Raw genomic sequence first — 22,673 nt, forward strand, 5'->3', positions numbered from 1 at the left:
TTTGCGTGTGTATGCCTGTTCGTGCCAGGTGTTGGATGGACAAGGGTGACAGTGGAGTGAACAAAGCAGTCACAGTCCTGGCCCTAAGGGGCCCTTCAACCCAGGAGAGCCAGATGACATGACACACACACACACAGACTCAATCAGCTGTGGCAAGTGCTAAGAAAGGAAGGCTGCAGGTGCTAGAAGTAGAGAAATGGGAGGATATATGGAAGATTGGTTGGTTGGGGAAGTCCTGTGTAAGAAGGTGACACTTAAGGTGACAGGAGCCAACCATGCAAAGGGCAGAGGATAGCATCAAACAGGAAAGACCCTCAGTGGCTGGAGCCCTGGAAAAGAGCCCAACCATGGCCCTGTGAGCATTTTGGCAAGGTGAAAAGAGTTTTAGGTAAAGGAGTGATGTGGTCAAATGCACATTTTTAAAAGCCCCGTCTTGACACTGTGTGGAAGATGGACTTATGTGAATAATCAGAAACAGGCAGTGTCTGTGGGGGGCGTGAGGGAGAACAGACAACTTTGGGGCCAGCCAGGGAGGCTGGGCTCCTGTGACTTCCACACAGCACCACTGCCACCAGGGAAACTTCGGTAATATGCTAAAACTCCACTGTAACAGAAGTGGGATCCCCAAAATCAACTGGTAGAGTGTAAGGTTGCGTAACCGAACGTTAATTAAAACCATTATTCCTCAGACAATCTTACAGTGACTATGTGGGGGGAAGGGGTAGAAAAAGTTTTCTATTCGCTTAATAAATGTATAGGAAATAGACGAATGATTACAAATAAAGCATCAGCTTAAACTGAACTGAGAGCCCTTAGATGGCTGTGGAGTGCTTCCTTATAACCACCTCCCACCCACCATCCTGTAAGAGAAGAACTTGACTGGCCACCATCCCAGAAGGAGAGCAAAGGTCCAATCATGTTACATTGTCATTCACATTATCATCGAATGTCTTATCCCAGAGTTTTAATATAACATTGAGCACATATATGCACCAAGCACTGTGCTGACGGTTCTAATCACATCAGCTCACTGAATCCTCACAGCAACTCTATGGAATAGCTATTATTATCTGCAACTTACAGACAAGGAAACAGAGCCTCGGGGAAATTAATTAACTTCTCTAGAGTCCCACACTATTGACAAGGGCAGAACTGAAACCAGGCTTCTAGCCCCATGTGAGTGATTAAACACTTTGCTTCTGTCTCCCTGCAAAGGGAAAAAGAACCAACCTCCATCTTGGAAGGTGGGAATATTGAAGAGGTGAGAATTGGGATGGGAAAGGAATTCTAGGATTAAGACACAAGTAACCTTAAGTTTATAATGCTGACCCATTGCTCATGATCTCTTAGAAGGAAAAAAAAAACACGAATTAATTACAATAACTTCTTCATTGCATCTGGTGTGAATCTCAAGGCCTTAGACTCCATTTGTGCGTGGAGAACTTCCATACTTACCCTTCCAGCCTTGACTTTCCCTCCTGAACTTCAGACCCATGTGAATAATCTTCCTACTTGGCACTGCCATGTGGGTTTCTAACTGGCATCTCAAGCTTTTGCCCCACATTGAACTGCTGGTCTTTCCCCAAGTTCTTTTCCTCCAGTCTCCCAGATTTCAGATGCTCAGGCCATAAACCTTGTAGTCATTTTTAATTTCTCTCTTTTTCCCACCCACATCCAATCTATCAGGAAGTCATGTGGGTTCTGTCTTCAAAATGTATTCCAGAGCCTACAGCTCACCATGTTCACTGCTACAGTCCTACCCCAAGCCACCATCGGTTCTCCTGGGTCCCATAAGAGCCTCTTTGATCCCCATTTGCCCCCCTGTCCCCCCACCTTCCCTATCATCATGGTCCTCCTCTAATAAAACCCTCTAGGCCCTGGCCGGTTGGCTCAGTGGTAGAGCGTCGGCCTGGCGTGAAGTCCCGAGTTCGATTCCCAGCCAGGGCACACAGGAGAAGCACCCATTTGCTTCTCCACCCCTCCCCCTCTCCTTCCTCTCTGTCTCTCTCTTCCCCTCCCGCAGCTGAGGCTCCACTGGAGCAAAGATGGCTCAGGCGCTGGGGATGGCTCCTCGGCCTCTGCCCCAGGTGCTAGAGTGGCTCTGGTCGCGACAGAGCGACGCCCCGGAGGGGCAGAGAGTCGCCCCCTGGTGGGCAGAGCGTCGCCCCCTGGTGGGCGTGCCGGGTGGATCCTGGTCGGGCGCATGCGGGAGTCTGTCTGACTGTTTCTCCCCGTTTCCGGCTTCAGAAAAATACAGAAAAAAAAAAAAAAAAACCCTCTAAGGCTCCTCATTGCCCCCGGAATGTAGGCAAAAGTCTTCCCAGTGGCTCATAGGAATGACACAGTTTGTCCCCTGACCTCATTTATTTATTACTGTTTATTTCTCATCTCTTTTGATTTATAAGGTAGTCTTATTTTCAGATTTATTCTTAGCACAATGCCAAGAACATAGTTTTTCTCAACAAATATGTCTTGAATGATCAATCCTTCAGAATCTCACCAAAGAGCTGTCTGACCCAGAGTGCACACACTGATGAACATTTTATTGTTGGGGGTGGAGAATGTAGTAATTTTTGTTCTTTGTATCAAAGTTAAAAGATCTTGAGAATATACTCTGAACATTTTTATGTTCCCTTCCACAACCCGTTATGAAGCAATTGTCTATCAAAGCCTTGTAAAACCTGATTTGTCTTCAAGATATGCAATATAATTCTCAGGATAATGAGTGTCCATTATTACTTCCCCATTAAGGCATATTTGTTCATTCTGGATGATTTTGTCATACAACTACTTCTTACCTCCAAGTTCTGTGATTCCAGGTTACATCAGATGACTTTGTTGACAATGGCTAATGGACTTTGAATCCATCTACTCCTCTTTCTAAACTAGAGTCTTAATCTCAGTTTATCACAATAGAAAAGTATCTTTGCTATGAATCCCTTAGTTGCTCCTATATAAGTCTTTTTGAATTCATATACCTTTCTGAGTCTCTGGAACATGAATTCATCTTAAGTGTTGCCAACGTTCTCCTAGCTGCCTGTTTTCTAGTGTTATGTACATGTATATATATTTTTTGTTTTATTTCCCCCTGAGCAAGAATTCTCTATCCAGGGTCCACGGAGGTCCAAGGGTAGGTGTCAGGTTAGTCTGCTGGAGTGGACTAAAGTGATATAGTAAGTAAACCTGAAATGTAATAGCTTACAATGGCTTATTTCCTGCTCAGGCTACAGCCTAGAGTGGTTCCAGATTGGTAGAGGGTCTCTCTTCCACACACTCATTAAAGGACTTGGGCTAATTGTGGCTCTGCCATCTTAGGTCACCCATGAGCATGACCGTCTTAGTTAGGGACTGGGGTAAAGAGCATGGAGGAGCATATATACATATATAAGGGGTTTCAGGAGCCAGGCCTGGCAGGAGTGCAAATATCACTTGGCTAGAGGTTTTAGTCACATGGCCGTGCTTAACTGCAAGGGAGGCTGGGAAATGTTGAGAAACCAGGAAGAAGGCTAACATAGATTCTGGTGTTCAGCCAGCATTTCCTGCCACAGGGGAATCTAAGAAATGGGCACACACACACACACACACACACACAAAATATATTTTTTATTTAATTTATTTTGTGTTATTTTGAAAATATAAGAAAAATTGCTTTATTGGTTCAAATGATAAGCTTATGCTTTGGCTTCACTTTATGCTTCACTAGGAAGCATGAGGTTATATGACTGGCCCCACTGGGACATGTGACTATAAGGACTAGGGACTGGGGTCTATTACTAAGGAAAAATGCCAGCAAACATGGCCAGGCACAAGCGTCATCGTACCATTACATCATGCTATGACACCTGAAATCATTGCTTGTTAATAAGAACTGAGTAAAAGCTACTGTAAGAAACCCTGTTGGGGTTCCCCCATCTCTGTGGCACACAGTCTGGTGCAGCCCGGGGCCAGCACGTGTGTCCCTTTAATAACTGCCCCCTCTGGTCACTGAAGGCTGCTCTGCTCAGTTCAGAGGCCTAGACGTCCCAGGAAATTAAAGATGTTGTTCAAGAAGCTCCTGTTCCCTTGTTCCTAAGGGCAACGTATGCTTCAAGCTGACACCCGGAATTCTACCATGTGATTAAGTTCCAGTTATGTTTACTTGATAAAACCTTTCTCATTGTCTGTCTTTCTTTCCCTGTCTGACTTCTCTGCATTCCTACCCATGTATCTTAGGATCATCAAATAAATTGCTTGCATATCTCTGGGACTAATTTTATTTATTTTTTATAAGATTTTATTGATTTTACAAAGGGGAGGGTAGGAATGAGAAGTATCAACTTAGAGTTGCTTCACTTTAGTTGTTCATTGATTTCTTGTCATATGTGCCTTGACCGGGCATGCCCAGGGTTTCGAACCAGCAACTTCAGTGTTCCAGGTCAACTCCCCATCCACTGCGCCACCACAGGCCAGGCTCTCTGGTGCCTCTTTTAGTGGAACCGAAATAAAGACACTTTAGCCTGCCATGACTGTGAGGCATATCGGTCAGTGTTTGTGCTTAGCACAGACTGCTGGAAACTGTCAAAGCAAAGCCAGGAACCTCTAAGGAAACTTCTTTAACCACTCTGTGATTAAGTCACCCTGGGAGATGAGGTGAGGAGAGGAGGGTCAGCCATTTCTGTGCTGCCAGGACTATGAGAAGAAAACAAAAGTAACAATTTTGCCCTCCTCAGCAGAAGCAAGTAGAACATTTCCTCCCGGTATTACTAAATTTATCACATCTAGCAATACAAAACAGTTGATCCAATATGAATAGACTCCCGTTTCTGTGACGGGGCCTTAGGAATAAATGAGCCAAGAACCTCCACCTCCACATGGGGTGTAAAATTGTAGCAAAGCTGATGCTGAGTCAGCTAAGGGAACAGGGCGGGGGAACAGTTCACTCTGTTTCTCCCAAACTCATCCCACATGTACCAATTCAATAGAAGATGCATGCCTTTAAAACCAGATGCCGAATCCGTGGAGGGGAACAACGATGAAGCATAATAAAGTAAAAACATCAAATATAACACGAATAAGGCCAATGAGTATTGGAGATTTACAGGAACAACTAAAACATTAAAACCTCCTTTTGAGAAAAGGAGACTCTTGGTGAAAAAACGAACAAATAAGTCTTTCTGGCATTTACTGAAGATACACTTGAAAGTACATGATTTTTAAAAAAGTGGAAAATAAAGGGAAGGGCAAAAATATAGCCAAAGGATGAGTAATAAATTAAGAAAAGAAAAAGTAGAAAGCGGCCCTGGCCGGTTGGCTCAGCCGTATAGCGTCGGCCTGGCGTGCGGGGGACCCGGGTCCGATTCCCGGCCAGGGCACATAGGAGAAGCGCCCATTTGCTTCTCCACCCCCACCCCCCCCTTCCTCTCTGTCTCTCTCTTCCTCTCCCGCAGCCAAGGCTCCATTGGAGCAAAGATGGCCTGGGCGCTGGGGATGGCTCCTTGGCCTCTGCCCCAGGCGCTAGAGTGGCTCTGGTCGTGGCAGAGCGACGCCCCGGAGGGGCAGAGCATCGCCCCCTGGTGGGCAGAGCATCGCCCCCTGGTGGGCGTGCCGGGTGGCTCCCGGTCGGGCGCATGCGGGAGTCTGTCTGACTGTCTCTCCCCGTTTCCCGCTTAAAAAAAAAAAGTAGAAAGCAAGCATGGGTGACGCCATTAACACGGAAGCAGTGTCCTCGAATTCTCCAGACGCGCCTTCCGCAGCCGGCTCTCAACCTGCGTCCAGAGCAGGCCCGACTGCAGGACGTTCTGCCCTTTCTGCAGGCAACCTGAGGATCCTGAAAAATGTGTACATCTTCCAAAAATCCATACCGCTGTCGTCACGTCTGTGCCAGGGGCGCTCAGTGACTCATGGCAGGCCTCTAGTGTCTGTAGATCTCTCCAGTGAGTGACACTGTGAGGCCTCCCGACTGACCGCCCAAGCACTGCAAGCAGAAGGCTGCCCTGTACCATTAGAGCTGACGAAGACCCGAGGAGGGTAATTACGTGTCAGCGGAGCCAACCAGATAGAAAACTTCGATGTTGTGATATGTCATTTCTCTTCCAATTAATGGGTGAATTTTTATGTAATTCTAATAAAATGTCCAAGAAAATTTATTTTAAGGAAGTGACAATGTAGCCTGAAGTTCATCTAGAAGACCAAACACATAAGAATATTCAAGACAATTTAAAAAAAAAAAACAACCAAGGGGTGTTGTTAATCCTGACCAGAAAGCAAAATATAACATAACATAAAATGACAGTAATTAGGGGTTATTTCTATCACAGAGATAGACAAACACACCAATTGTGCAAAACTGAGAGTTGAAAAACGAAACAAGGTATCTGGGAGAATGTAGTTTTATAGCTATCAGGACACTACTTTCACTTTTGTTTAGTAGTCTAGATTCTCTGGGGGTCCTGGATAATCAAACACAAATAGTTTTACTCGAAGAAAGAGCCATGCAAAGTTTCATGAATGATATGGTACCCATTGTGACGTAGGTTTTAGGCAAAATCCTGGGATGATCCCGAGAAAACCATTTTTAAAATGATTTTCTAAATGTTCCTTTCTTCTGAGTTCTTCTTTTTAAAGAGATGGTCTAATTGTACCGTCCAGGGAGCCTTGTCTTAGCCTTTGAAATTCTAAGATGCACAGCCATCTCCAATACATTCGGCAGTTTCTATAAAATATTATACCCTGAAAAGTTTCTAATGTAAAAATAGAATCACATGATGAGCTAGCTCATGCATTCATCACTGGCTTCCTCAACAGTTATCTGTGCTGAGCCAACCTATTTCATCCTCACCCAATCCCCTTGGCCCTTGAACCATTTCGAAGCAAATCCCGATCCCAGACATTTAATTTCACTCATTAATAGTTCATTGTTTAGGTCTAAAAGATGAGGAATCTTTTTATGACAAGTTACGTAAAAGGTACATATTATTATTGAAGCTGGGTTGACAAAACTTACCCCGACTTGGCTTTATGGGGGTGTGTGGAGATCACAGAATTTTCTATTTCTTCGTTAGTGATTGTTTTATTACAATGTCTTCTTTCTGTTCTGTAAGATCTGTACCCTGATCTCAGTTGTTTGGATTTTGCTAAACATATGTCAATTTCATCAAATTTTCTAATTCAGTTTCATAAAATGGCACATAGCAAGAGGAAACATTTATAATAGAGTGGGTTAATGGTAGAGGGGCAAACTGATGCTGCAGGGGAGAACCGGGAGACTTCCTGGGGGGGTGGGGTGGACCCAGGGAGCGAGTGGGAGAGGGCAGCCCTTACTTAGGGGCAGCCCATCCATCCTGCAAGAGGGAAGACAGAGTTCATGGGTTGATTTAGTGGTTCTGCTGAAAGTGATGAGAATATCAGAGGCTGAGGGACAGAGAAAGCTGTGAAACGGCCAGCTCGGTGGGAAAAAGGGAATTGTCTAAGAAACTGTAGGGTTTCCCGGAGGCCTGAGAGGCCATTTGAGAGTTGTGGGTTGTAAATGAAAAGTAGGGCTAGCTCAGCACGATTGTGTGCTTCCCTCCAGCCACAACTGCTCCCATACTGACATCAAAGAGAGGAAGAAAGTTGGGTTTAACCAAGGTTGTTGTTGTTTTTTTCCAGATGAATTTAATGAAGAGAGGGGCAGGGTAGAGTATACACGGGAGAGTAATTGTAGCTAATGGGGAAATAAACACAGGAAGGGAGTGGCGGACAATGGAAAGATCATTTGAGGTGAGGAGAGGATAGCGTGCCTTGAGAAGGTTGTAGGAGCAGCCGTGTCTTTGGGGAACGGCCAGGGGATTTGGCTGATGACAGGCTGTAAACCTGTCATCGTGGTGGAAGGGGCACAATGGAAGGGTGTGTGGGAGATGGCTGCATTGAGTGTATCTGGATATGAATCCAAGAGAGGAATGGTCACCTGACAGCTTTCACTAGTGGCCATTAGTCACTGCCTGTGAATCTTTTTGCTCTTTACTTAGGCCTCTCTCTACCCAGAAAAGTGGATCGGCTATTCAAAAAGATCCCCCGTTCGGAGGATTTTCTTTCCTTTAGTCTTCAACAGCCATCTCTCTGCCTTTCATGTCTACCATGCCAAAGCAGCCCACTTCTGGTTGGTTCCAAGAAAACTTGCAGAGAAAATTGTAAGCCAGGCTTGCTTTTTGCTTCCTTAGTTAACTGCCCAAGAGGAAGAAGCTGTGAGCTAGGATGGGGTTTATACAGATCAAGAGGAGGCATGCTGGGAGTGTACCCAGCCTGCTCAGGCAACTTTCTAATACCTTCAGGACCTGCAATTAATGATGCAGTAACACTGGGCACACCCATCTTCATGGCTTTGTGGTTCATATGACTCAGTTCATGATAAGGGCTCATATCCCAAGGGCACCTGATGTCCAATGGTACCTACCAGGCCCTCTAGCAAGGCAAGAACTGTTTCTCAGAGGGTTACTTGATGAAAAGGGGATGCTTTGTTTGAAATTCATAAGTAACCCTCCTGTGGTAGTGCTGTCGGGGCTGACCACAGGATCCGTATGGGTTTGATACCATTGAATCCACTGGAGTATGTGGACCAAATTACAGAGCTCTTTGCTCATGAGCCTGGACAAGCTGGAGAACCTCTCTTGTTCAGGGACCCACTCCAATTTAGCATCCTTTTCTTTTTTTTCTTTTTCCTTCCTTTCCCTTCCTTTCCTTTTCCTTTTTTCTTTTCAGAGAGAGGAGGGGAGGCAGAGAGACAGACTCCTGCATGCACCCTGACCAGGATCCACCTGGCAAGCCCACTAGGGAGCAATGCTCTGTCCATCTGGGGCATTGTTCCATTGCTCAGCAACCAAGCTCTTTTTAGTGCCTGAAGTAGAGGCCATGGAGCCATCCTCAGTGCCCAAGACCAACTAGCTCCAATTGAGCCATGGTTATAGGAGGGAGAGAGAGAGAGAAAGAGAGACAAGAGAGGGAAGTATGCTCTGACCGGAAATCAAACCCAGTACATTCACACGCCAGGCTGATGCTCTACCACTGAGCCAACTGGCCAAGGCCAGCATCTTTTCATCATTATTTAGTAAATTCAGAATAGCACATATGAATATGGTATATTTTGCCTCCGAGATCTAGAGAGGTCCATCAAATGTTATGCATCTTTCTTGGTGGTAGGGATACAAGGTGTGGCAACTTCTTCTCTGCTTTGGAGTAGGAACCACAGGGTTGACAGAAAACGTAACCAGATAAAAGGCCTCTGAATTTTCTTAGGTTTTAGCTCCTATCCTCAGAGGGTAAATATGTATATTTTAGAGAATCTAGAGGCTCTGCTACTTCCACCTCTCCTAATTCTATCAGCATGATGGTGTCAGCATAGTGAACTTGTGTGGTGTTCTGCAGACTGATGAGATGCTCATTGTCACTATGGGCTAACCTGAGCCACAGAGCCAGAGTGGACATAACCATGAGGCAGAATGTAAAAGTACACTGCTCACTCTGTTAGGTGGAAGGAAACTGCTTTTTGTGTTTGCTACATACCTGGGTAAAGAAAAACGTATTTGCCAAATAATAAGTTACATGGCGGGTGCTGGGCAGGCTGAGTGACTCCAGGAAGGAGGCCATCTCTGGAAGAGCAGCTGCAATGTCAATCACCAGCTGATGAAAAGCCTGTGGTGCCCTGGCTGAGTAGTTTGGCTGGTTAGAGCATCATCCCAAAGCACAGAGGTTGCCGGTTTGATTCCTGGTCAGGGCACAAACAGGAACAGATTGATGTTCCTCTCTCTCCCTCTCTCTTTCTCTCTCTCTCTCTCTCTCAAATTAACAAATAAAAAACATTAAAAAAAAAAAAAAAGTCGGCCCTGGCCGGTTGGCTCAGCGGTAGAGCGTCGGCCTGGCGTGCGGGGGACCAGGGTTCGATTCCCAGCCAGGGCACATAGGAGAAGCGCCCATTTGCTTCTCCACCCCCCTCCTTCCTCTCTGTCTCTCTCTTACCCTCCCGCAGCCAAGGCTCCATTGGAGCAAAGATGGCCTGGGCGCTGGGGATGGCTCCTTGGCCTCTGCCCCAGGCGCTAGAGTGGCTCTGGTCGCAGCAGAGCGATGCCCCGGAGGGGCAGAGCATCGCCCCCTGGTGGGCAGAGCGTCGCCCCTGGTGGGCGTGCCAGGTGGATCCCGGTTGGGCGCATGTGAGAGTCTGTCTGACTGTCTCTCCCCGTTTCCAGCTTCAGAAAAAGAAAAAAAAAATTAAAAAAAAAATTTAAAAAAAGCCTGTGGCAATCCATCATCATTTTTTGAGATCTCTTGTCCTAGTCAATCTTGCTAACTAAATTGGAATGTGAGGAAAATTGTCACTCACGCCTCTTCCCATCTTTGGTGGTAGCAGATCCCATGTGGAGGCAGTATTTGCTCTTTCAATGGGTAGTAGTCGCTAGAGGAGTGTCCTTTCAACCATAAGAGCCCACATTTCACAGCTCAAGGAGCATCTATTTTGCAGTTACTACACACACACACACACACACACACACACACACCCCACACATTTCAACTTCACATTCAGGGGCTGGAAGAATAATCACTGGATGTATCTGGAGTCCTGCTGGGCCTACAGTGAGATGGACATTGAGGACATCTCATTTATCACCTAACACCCAGCTGTCTCATTCTGATGATGGCACACAATGGGTTCTGGGTTCCCTGGGGTTACCGTTACCTCAAAGCTAGTGTCCCACGTTCTCCCAAAGCTCGGGGCATTTCCCTTTCCCAGTGCACTGTTACTGTGATCAATGGCTTCATGTTTTGTTCAGGAAGACCAGGAGGATGATACACCATATGTTTCTGTAGTTATTGAAGTATTTTTTTCTCATGGACATTGGCCTCCCTTCTTTCATTCATGGACTCCATGATGTACTGTGATCTTAAGTCTGATGTTTGGGTGAGGAGTCATGATTCCCCATCATGGTGTTTCAAATTATACCTCTGCTTTCCAGACCTAAACATTTTTTGGGGTTATACAAATCACATAGTATCTTAGTGTACTATTATACTGGGGAACAATTTTTTTTTTCATTTTCTGTTGCATGAGGTTTTAGAACTGTTTCTATATATTTCTGCATTGCTGATTCCAAATCTGAAATCTGTTTTTTGGTGCATGCTTTAGTTTTTATGTAATTTTAATTTCTTTTTGTTACAGTTAATGGCATGCATTGGTTTTTAAATTGGAGTTAAAGGGCAATGACTCTTGGATTGAACATAACCACAAGGCAATTAATGTTTGACAAACATCACTTTTACATAATTGTAGTTGTTTTTAAATGTTAAAAATTATTATCTGATAAAAACACCCTCTTATTTAGTTTTAAGATTGAATCATGGCTTCTTTGAGTAGGTGTAAATGTAAGAATAGTCCTGACACATTCTGTTATATATGTGGCTGTTATGCACTTCAACATCAAGGGCGCAATATTTCATCATTTGTGACACATGCATATATTGCCTATTTTCAAGTTCCCCTTGACAATCAAGACAAGAATTGGGCTCCCCATATTGTGTGTCATAATTGTGAGGAAATGCTTCATGACTGAACAAAAAAAAGAACGCAAAGGAATAATACCTTTTGGTATTCCCATGGTTTGGTGTGAATCTAAGGACCTTAGCAGTGACTGTTATTTCTGACTGATCCATACAAAGGGCATTGGCAAGAAGAAAATGCATGTGATCACATATCCTAATATTCCTTCAGCAATACGACCTAACCCACACTCTGAGACACTCCCGGTTCCAGTTTTCAATGGTTTTATTTCTTCTAAGGACGAAGAAAGTGAACATGGTGATCAAGTGTATTTTGATAAGATGTATGAGGAAATGGTTGTAGAATCTGAAGGGTCTTCTTCTGAAGCCAAGCAGTCATTAACTCGTCAGCAGTTTAGCCAACCCAAAATGAATGACTTAGTAAGAGATTTGGGCCTATCAAAGAAAGCAGCTGAGTTATTAACCTCCAGGCTTCAAGAAAAGAATGTACTTCACCAGTCAGCTAAAGTATCCCATTTCAGGAAGCGTGAAAAAATTTTTGTGGACTTTTTTTCCAAAGACAAACACTTTGTTTACTGTCATGATATCAGTAGTCTTCTCAGCCAGCTAGGTGTTCCCACTTACAGTTCAACAGAGTGGCGGCTATTTCTTGACAGCTCTAAATGGAGTCTGAAATGTGTTCTCCTACACAACGGTAATATCATATTTATGCAGTGGTTCCAATTGGTTATTCAACTCATCTGTGAGAAGATTATAATGACATAAAAATTGTCCTCGACTTTCTGAAGTATGAGGAGTATAACTGGATCATTTGTGTGGATCTTAAAATGGTAAATTATCTGCTAGGACAACAGAGAGGTTTCACGAAATATCCTTGCTTTCTGTGTCTGTGGGACAGCTGAGCTTGGGAGAAACACTGGACACAGAAGGAGTGGCCAAAACATGAAGCTCTGGAAGTAGGGATGCAAAATATTGTGAATGAACCTGTAGTTAATTGAGACAGTATAATTTTTCCCGTACTTCACATCAAACTTGGCTTAATGAAGCAGTTTGTTCAGGCTTTGAATAGAAAAGTGAATGCTTTCAACATATTATTTCTGCTTTTCCTGCTTTGTCTTTTGAGAAGATAAAAGTAGGTGTATTCGATGGACCTCAAATTCAAACCCTCATACGTGATGAAGAATTTGCCAGGAAGATGACTAAGGAGGAGAAAGCAGCATGGCAGTCTTTTGTGGCAGTTACAAAGAACTTCCTTGGCAACAAAAAAGCAGAAAACTATGAACTTTTGGTTCAAAGACTGCTGTTGGCTTTCTGCGACATTGAATGTAACATGAGCGTTAAGATTCACTTCCTGAAGAGTCACTTTGATAAGTTTCCCGAAAACCTTGGAGCTGTTAGTGATGAGCAGACTACTGCTGGAGCATCAAACGAGATTGTCCTCAACAAGTACACAAATGCAAGAGCTACAAATTTTTGCCTGAATAGAATTTAAATAAGTTTTGCGCAAATTTTATGATTAAAATAAGTATCTTAATGTGTTCTATTTTGAAATTGTAGACACATTCTGATGCAATCATATCTTTTAGTGTATTAGTGTATTTACTGCATTATATAAATTATTATATTTTCACAAAAATGATGCCCAAGAAGACATTCTACTTCATTATGTTAAACTAAATGTTGAAAATTTTACAATAAGATGAAAACCTAAAATCTTGAATTGCAAAAAAACCTGTAGCTTACAGAGAAAAACTAATGTCAGATTGAGACCAGCACACTCGAATTAGGTAAGAACAAGTGTTTTTGTGGATGCAAGAAACATTTTGTTCCCCAGTGTAATCTATCTTAGTAATATAGATTACAATCAAATAGCCCCCTCTGAAATATCTCTGTGGGTGAGCATAGTTTCTCCCTCCCTCCCTGTTGGCCAGGATGATAATCTTGTCACCCAAGGTCAAGGGCTGCTGTTCGTTCAGACCTTCCTGGGATCCTGCCATTCCCATTGGAAGAAGGAGCCCACTTTGACTCACACTGCCCACTAGTATCCAGAGCCTACAGAGAAGAGCTGGTCGAGTGCTTTATAAAGATGTTTATGCTCCTCTCCTCATATACAGCTGAAGGCCTTTATGAAGTAAGGGTCTCCTGGGCCTGGAGGTGGTCCATGCTTGAGGGGCGGTTAGGTTCTGTCCTGAAACCTTTGGAGCACCCCCCACCCCACTCCACATTCTCCTCCAGCGGCATCCTTTATCTCCTTCCAGTGGGCTCTAGGAGGCAGAATTCTATCATTTTGTTCACCATGTTACATTCAGGAGCTAATGTAGTTCCTACGATAGAGGAGGCCCTCAGTACATATCTGCGAATGAATGGAAGGGTCGTGCATATGCTTCCTCTGCTCCTGTTCCTACACGGACGCGGACTCGAGTGATGACGTCAGATGTTTTCTCTCATCATTTGATGTTCTCCAGGCATAGCCGGGCTCTTCATGGAGCTCTGTGTGTCAGGGGTTCGACTCTAAACACCTTCGAGTCACACACACCACACTACCATGCGTGTCCTAACACTTTCCCTCTCTCAAGTTCCCAATGTCACCTCTGCCCCTTCTTTCTCTGCAGGTAATTTTTCTTTTTTCTGTATTATAAAATTTTAAAGCCCAAATTATTAAGAACCATCTCTAACTCATTCAAAAATAGAGAGCTCAATGGAACAAAATTAATAAGCTAGAGACAGACCTTAATGTGCATATTAAAGAACTGATCTATGATGAAGGAGGTATCACCAATTCCGGAGTTAAGGGACATTTTTCGTGTCAGGAGAGCAGGTTAATTATTTGTGTGTGTGTGTGTGTGTGTGTAATACAGTTATAACATAATTTCCCAATGTTCACCAAAATAAATTCCAGGTGGACTAAATAACCCAATGGAAAAACTGAAACACTAAAAGTAGAAAAATAGTTGAGTATCTAATCTCTACATGGGAAACATTTTTCTAAATTTAAAAATAATTTTTTTTAAATTTTATTTATTCATTTTAGAGAGGAGAGACAGAGAGAGAGAAGGGGGGAGGAGCTGAGCTAGAAGCATCAACTCTCACATGTGCCCTGACCAGGCAAGCCCAGGGTTTAGAACCAGTGACCTCAGCATTTCCAGGTCAACACTTTATCCACTGTGCCACCACAGGTCAGGCAAAAAAATAATTTTTAAAAAATCACAAAGGAGGCCCTGGCTGGTTGGCTCAGTGGTAGAGCGTCAGCCTGGCGTGCAGGAGTCCCAGGTTTGATTCCTGGCCAGGGTGCACAGGAGAAGCACCCATCTGCTTCTGCACCCATCCCCCTCTCCTTCCTCTCTGTCTCTCTCTTCCCCTCCTGCAGCCAAGGCTCCATTGGAGCAAAGTTGGCCCAGGCGCTGAGGATGGCTCTGTGGCCTCTGCTTCAGGCACTAGAATGGGTCTGGTTGCAACAGAGCAACGCCCCAGATGGGCAGAGCATCGTCCCCTGGTGGGCATGCTGGGTGGATCCTGGTGGGGCACATGCGGGAGTCTGTCTGACTGCCTTCCTGTTTCCAACTTCAGAAAAATAGAAAAAAATAAATAAAATTCACAAAGGACATAGTAAACCTTTGACACCACCCTGTCACATATGAATTTATCCACAGACAAAAAAAAAAATCTGAGATGCTGGCCAGGAAGGGTGAACTGTGTAAGAACGTTCTTCTCAGCGTTGACTGAGTATTAGGAAGGAGGAAAGGAAACTGGCTTTAACTCTGGAAAAGGAGAACAGGTCTTTCCCTTCCTCTGTTAAGACTGTTGGGGGTGGGGGCTGGCCTAATAATTTGGCCTGAGATTTGTAACAGAGAACTCTGAATTCGAATCATCTGCAGATTCTTTGTATTCGTAAAGGTAAGACTCGGGAGTGGAAGACATTTCTTCAGGAAAACTCCTCAAGACCTTGCCGATGATGGAAGACTAGATTAGGTCCCGGTAGAAGGAGGTGATTAATGGAGAGAGAATCCAGGTGCTCTGTCAGGGGACATGAGGGGACTTAACACAATTTCCCCCTCAAGACAAGGAAGGAAGAGGGAGAAAGTTCTAAATGGCGTAGAAGAGGTGAAAAGGGAAAACCTCTCTCCCAGGGAGGAGGGTGATGCACGGTTACTTGTGGGAAGGGTGCCTCAGGGGCATGCAGAACATAGATAGGCCACCCTTGATTTTGTCCATTCAAATTACATATATATGTAAATACATATTAAATTATATGTATGTATGCCTGACCTGTGGTGGCGCAGTGGATAAAGTGTCGACCTGGAAATGCTGAGGTCACCAGTTCGAAACCCTGAGCTTGCCTGGTCAAGGCACATATGGGAGTTGATGCTTCCAGCTCCTCCCCCCTTCTCTCTCTGTCTCTCTCTCTCCCTCTCTCTCTCCTCTCTAAAAATGAATAAATAAAAATTAAAAAAAATTATATGTATGTAATATATAATTTTGAAATATATTTATTTAAGTTCTATGATGTACAGATAGAATGGGTAGTAGTTACACGGTTCCAAATGCAAACTACAAATCGCATGTCTTATACCTACCTCTGCACCCACCCTCCCCTCCACAGAGTCAGCGGCTACTGTCTTCTTGTGCTTCCTTCAGGGGACGATGGAGCTATTCTCTGCGTATACAAATACATATGTTACTGCCCCCTCTTTATCTTCCTCTTCACAAATGGTAGTATATTATACTACGTGTTATACATTTTGGTTTGTCCCTTTAATAATTAGTCTTGGACATATTTTCATTATCAATACACAAAGAGCACATTTATGTCTAATTTAATCAGTCTCTTGCTGATGGACATTGCGTTATCAATTTTTGTTTTTACTACAAACAAGACTTTTGTGCAAATGTCATTTTGCAAATGTATGCATATTTCTTTTGGACAGTTGTTTAGAAGTGGACTTGCTGGGTCAGTGGATGTGCACATTTGTCATTCTGATAGATAATGCCATGTCAAAGTGCCTGCTTTCCAACCCCCTTACTGCCACCATGTCTAACAGTCACTTTTACGTTGATTCCTTTCTGTGCTGTGACCTCCCTCTGTTGTCACATCAGTACAAGTCTGTTTCACACAGGAACATGGGTTTTGGGGCTTTGGAAATGAAGAAGAAAGGACTGTCAAGGGCACGTGCAGGAGCAGGGCCAGAGGCAAATAGCATGTGCTGGAGATAAGATGTGAGAATCGACCAAGAATTTAAGAATCTCATGCAAGAAGTGACCAAAAAACAAAACAAAAAACCATAATGTTTTCCCTGTAAATCTAGTCCACCCAGTTGTTGCTACAATATCTGTGATGGATACTAGAGTGATTAGCTCTGTTATTAAAGGTAAAAGACATCCTAGAACGCCAGAGATTTTAAGGGCTGTAAATTAGTATTATAAGGTTGAACACCTCCCATCCCAGAGGGAGGTGGTGTCTGGCTCTTCCCACATGTTCACACTAGCAAGCTGGTGCTGGACCCTCCCTGGCCTGCCAGACCGATGGGTGCCTCAGTCCTGAGGCTCCCAGACTCCAGCTTCTGTCTCCAGGACAACCCATTCTCTGAGCGGGTAACCTGTCAGTGGAGCACACCGTATCTTAGAGAGACCTGGAGACCCAGACACCATGGCCAGCCTCTGTGTCTTGTTCTCTTGGGAACTTCAAATTTGAAGAGCACCGAGGAACCATGCCCCGCCCTCTGCATTGATACACCTGCTAGTGGATTTTTTCCCCTTTTTGTTTCATTCATCTGCTTTCATCTAGTAATGCTTTCCTTCTAATTCCACTGGGATCATTTTGTTATTTTTCTAAGTTTACTGTCCTTGAACCATACCCAACAACAAATGATTAACAAACCCACAACCATGATGAGTAACTTCAACCCACCGTTCTCAGGAACTGGCAGAGCAAACAGGAAGGAACACAGAAAGAGGAGTTGGAAGATTTGAACATGTCAGTTAATAAGCTTGAAAATGTGAATAGGAAAATTTTAAACCCAACAAATAAAAATATATCTTCTTTCCAACTCTTATAGAACACTTACAAATATTAAATATTAGACCACAAAAATGTCAATAAATTCCTCAAATTAAGTATCATACTGGCCAACAACAAAATCCACTCATTTTCTAATTAAAAACAAACAAAATACCCAACTCTTAAATATCTCTGAGGTTAAAAAAAGAAAATGCAAACTATGAATTTGAAACTGTACCTTTTCATATCTTTAAAAATATTAATTTGGAAGGTTCAGTTTGCTTTCTGCATTGCTTTTGCTTCCTAGTTTTATTAGTTTATTATTTACTTATTTCATTTTTAGAGAGGAGGAAGAGAGGGAGAGAGAGACAGAAGGAGAGATAGAGAGAGAGAGAGAGAGAGATGGGAGGAGGAGCAGAAAGCATCAACTGCCATATGTGCCTTGACCAGGCAAGCCCAGGGTTTTGAACCTGTGACCTCAGTGTTCCAGGCTGACACTTATCCACTTCACCAGCACAGGTCAGGCTGGTTTACTTTAATCTCATTCATATTAACATCTGTCCCTCATCTATATTAATAGTTCTGGCCTATGTTCATATGCAAGAGTAAGGCACTAATAGGCTCATTCAGTGTTAATTTCATGTTTCAGGGCTTACTGATTAGTGAACTTCATTTTGTGGTGATAAGGCACTGAGATAGCTCTTCTGTTGGGAGACATTCTCCTCTTGCCAGATGTGGATGTTTTGTTTTGGGCAAATCTCTTTTCCCAGCAAGGAGCCTTTCAATCTTTTCACTGAAGATTAGAAGACTAGCTGCTGCCATCGTTCTTTGTAGGAAAACCTCATGGCTCAGAAGGCATGCTCCATCCTCCACTGCTCCAGGTCTTTTGTTCTGGTTGTTTCAAAAGTACTTCCAAGTTTTATCCTGAAAGCAGAAGCCACTGCAGGGAGACACTGCTCTGGGCGGTGAGGTCAGTTAGTAATGCAGGCAGAATTCCCTTCCTCTATCACCGGGATGAGGATTAAATGCTTCAGGACTCATGCTACTGGCTGAGCTGAGTTAAATCTATGAATCCTCTGCTTATCTGAAGCCCAGTGCTTTCTGTCTTCCAGAAATGTCTCCAACTGCCCATCTCATGAAGGATCCTTGTTCTTAGTTATATTTTTAACCTTGATTGAGTCATTTCAGGCTGCGGAGTGTATTTGGGAGGCTCTGTGGTAAATTCATGTGTCCAGTCCTCGTTTTGAATCATGAGTGCAGATTATTTTATGAGGACAGTTACAGACTTTTGAAACCCAGTGTCCTCTTTTGGCTCCCTTCTAAGGAAGTGGAGCATCTTTCTTAGGCTTCCCAGTTGTCACAGGAGTATGTGAACTCCTTCTACATGGGGCTTCATATTTAACTGGCTTTCTGGAAGGGCTACACCCCAGTTATTTCCCAGGGTGGATAAACCTGGATTTATAACTGTTCTATCTTTATACCCAAGTGTAGCAGTTAGCAGTGTCTATGGAAGCTTCTCTGCCGATCTCTACTGTGAAAGTCTCCCCAGACTGAATAGACCAGAAAGGCTGAGTGCTTCCCTAAAGCTTATCCATCCCCGCAGAGCCAATGTTACTGAAGCTGGCATGCCGTGATGCTATCCGCTTATATGCAGGGAACATGAAAAGGAATCACAGTGTTCACATGGGCACAGGTCTCTGCAGTGCATGGTGAAGACCCAGGGGCTGCACTTCTTTTAGGAACAGACTTTTCTTGACAGTATGGTTTGTTTTTTACCTTCTAGCCAGTGAAGATTTAAGGTTTATACTTTTCTCTTTAATAGCAGCTGGACTACATAAAGCCCATTTTAGGGGCCACCCTGCGCACCTCTAGTCCTTCAGAGCCTTCAAAATATGTACTTATCTTTGTTCTAACTTCTCTCCAAAACCTCAGTGAATGTTCTTATTTAGCTCTCCTTTTCTCTAACTTTTTGGCTAACTTTACATGTATCAGTATTATTATTTTGTACACTGCTTTGAATAATTTTTTTCTCCTTGTCAACATCTAACAGTGCTTCCCCCCACCAAAAGGAACTTTCTGTGTGACTGAATGAAGAGGTTGTGATAAGATGAAGGAGAAGGTATTTCTGAGAAGAGGATGTTGACAGCCTAACTCAGCATCTGGTATCCTTCACGTCAGATTCATTCTCACCATCCATAATGAGAATGAAAATGTAAAATTGTGATGAAGGCAAAGGTCATTCACAAAACATGATGCCTCAGCTCTCCATCCTGATCAACAACCTAACTAGAACTCAGCTGTTTTCTGTTATGGAATGGATGTCCAGGCTTAATCTCTGGACCAGTGGTGGTCACTGAGCCGGACCCTTGTACTGTCTTGCTTGTCTCTTGTGGTATTGTCTTAAATTTGTCTATAGCAAGAGCGCTTACATTCTTCTGGGTCATTAGCACCTTTGAGAATCTGATCAAACCCATGTAACTCTCTAGCCAGAAAAACGCACATTTGCACAGAATTTTAATTGTTTCAGCAGGTTCATGTATTGCCTAGAGGAATCCAAGGAACCTAGGCTAAGAAGTACTGGGATTTGATATTGTTTGACATTAACGCTTAGGCTGCTATCAAAACTTCCAATAAACTAGAGTTGATATCTCATTTTATGTTTTTATTAATTAGGAAGTGATTTATGAGAAAACTTGTTTTCCATATCAAAGCTGTTCAATACAGGCATATGTTGGAGAGTAGGTTCTAGATCAGTGGTAGTCAACCTGGTCCCTACTGCCCACTAGTGGGTGTTCCAGCTTTCATGGTGGGCGGTAGCGGAGCAACCAAAGTATAAATAAAAAGATAGATTTAACTATAGTAAGTTATTTTATAAAGACTTATTCTGCCAAACTTAGCGAAAATCCGACATAAAGTACTTGGTAAGTAATTATCATTATATGCTTTAACTTGCTGTAACTCTGCTTTATAAATTTTATAAAGTTCCTTCCCTACTTTATAAATCACCATTACTGTGGAACCGGTGAGCGGTTAGAAAATTTTACTACTAACAGATATACCAAAGTGGGCGGTAGGTTTAAAAAGGTTGACTACCCCTGTGCTAGATCAATAAAGCCAGTATCAAATAAAGCAAGTCCTAATCTTTTGCTGGAGGGTCTTGCCTTGTAAAAAACGCAACACCTGTGAAACACAATCAAGAGGATCACAATAAAACGAAGTATGCCTGTATACAAAACTGACAATAATAATGTAAGATGCCTGAGAGGGCAGGAGGGTTAGACGTGAAAGAACAAGACGTGATTCACCTGAAATCAGAGGCACAGTTAGTTAATCTACAATACATACAGGTTTGTAAAACCTGGTCCTTGCTCAACATCCACATCACCTGGTGACTTGATAGAATTGCAAAAATGTTGGCCTCATCCAGAGCTCCAGAATCAATAGCTCTGTGGGTGAGGCCCAGAAATGTTTCTTTAACAAGCACGCCAGGTGGTTTTGATGCTCAAGTTTGAGAACTGTGCAGACTTGAATGGCAGGAAGAGAGGAGCTGGAGCTAACGTGTTTGAGGGTAGGAATTTGAGGGCGCGGAGTTTTCACAGTTGTAAGCAATCAACTCGAGATCAGAGGGCAGATACAAGGAAGTAACCCCTCACCTGCTCTTTTCTAAAGGCCAAGGAACCCGAGGAGCAGGCTTCTGAGTCCTCAGGTACCCACAGGAGCTCCGGAGGGCGTCAGAAAGGAAAAGGATGGAAGGAAACGGGAAAGGGCAGTGAGGCTGTAAAGAAACGATGAGCCTGACCTCTGGTGGCACAGTGGATTAAGCGTTGACCTGGAACGCTGAGGTCGCCGGTTCAAAACCCTGGGCTTGCCTGGTCAAGGCACATATGGGGGTTGATGCTTCCTGCTCCCCCCCCCCCCACCCCCCGCTCTCTCTCTTCTCTAAAATGAATAAATAAAATAATTTTAAGAAACGATGAGATCCCGGGGCTCCAGAACCCCCAACTATGTAACCAGTGTCTAGGTAAGCCCCACCATACGCCCAAGATCCCCGACTCCACACCATGTACGGATGGACTAACGGTCCGTCTCCAACGCTTACTTCCGGCCCCAGCCAATAGGAACCGAAACCACTCAGCCAGTCAGCGTCCGGCGCTTCTTCCGGCGTTCTGCGTGCTGCCCTGGAGACGGGACGGGCGAATCCAAACGCGGAGGGGTGCTGAACTCGCAAGGCCGGACGCTGACGCCAGCAGCCACGCTTCCCTCCAGCACTTCCTACCCTGGTTGAGGGTCGGTGGACTCGTCCTAAGGCTGGGCGCGAGGCCGTTTGGGTTGAAAGCGGTGCCCCAGTACAACCACTTCCAGGCCTCAGCCAATAGAAACCAAAACTGTCCAGCCAATCAGTGCCCTGTGCTCTTTCCGGCGTTCTGCGTGCTGCCCTGGAGACGGGATGGGCGAATCCAAACGCGGAGGGGCGCTGGACCCGCACGGCCTGCCGCTACTTCTTTGGGTCCCACCTTACTCCTTGCTTCGCCCCCAGCCTTTGGCCAGTGGCCCCGTCCTGTGAGGATAGGGTCCGAGACGTGCGCCCTGGGGAGAGCCTCCTGGTGGGTCTGTTGCACCTACCCACCCAGGGACCAGGTGAGTGGGAGTTTTAGGGGCATGAATCTGGGTTCGCTGCTTCCTCAGCCAGCGGGATAGAGGCTGCAGGTCTAGAGGGGCGCTGCCTACCCCCTTACTCTTCTTCCCCCCCGCCGCCCCTCCGTCCGCCGTCAGACCAAGCTTAAAACCCGCAGTTGATTCGGTCTCTACTGTGCTGCGAGGAGGCGCACCTGTTGAGTGCTTAGCAACATACCTTGCCGCTTAACAAAGTGCCTGGCCGCCTTTTAGGTCTTCGGGAAAGGGTGACTTGGCCTGCGCTTCGCAAAGTTGAGCGTGCATCCGGAGGGCGAGTTGAAACATTGCTGGGCCTGGATTCCAGAATTTCGGATTCAGTATAGGTCTGCTTTAGTTGGCGAGAATTTGCATCTCTGTCGAGTTCCCAGGTGTTGCTGATGCTGCTGGTGCGGGAGTTAAAGATTTTGTAGGTGGGAATGATTGAGAGGAGGGTTCCAGGCTTTACCTGCGTGCCCCTGTCACCTGGTCTATTTCAGAGTCTGTTGAATGTTAGCCCTGCCTC

General features: G+C 44.4%; 1 protein-coding gene across 2 annotated transcripts in view; it reads left to right on the top strand.

Moving 5' to 3' along the window:
• Window positions 1-21,948: 21,948 nt before the first annotated feature.
• The window catches only part of ULK4 (unc-51 like kinase 4), a 400,554-nt gene continuing 399,829 nt past the window's right edge, over window positions 21,949-22,673 (top strand). For both annotated transcript variants that reach the window (XM_066245324.1, XM_066245325.1), the window contains exon 1: window positions 21,949-22,135. The gene's annotated coding sequence lies outside the window, so the exon portion shown is untranslated. The remainder of the gene's footprint in view (window positions 22,136-22,673) is intronic.

Source organism: Saccopteryx bilineata, chromosome 10 (genome assembly GCF_036850765.1).
Source record: "Saccopteryx bilineata isolate mSacBil1 chromosome 10, mSacBil1_pri_phased_curated, whole genome shotgun sequence".
Classification (NCBI taxonomy): Eukaryota; Metazoa; Chordata; class Mammalia; order Chiroptera; family Emballonuridae; genus Saccopteryx; species Saccopteryx bilineata.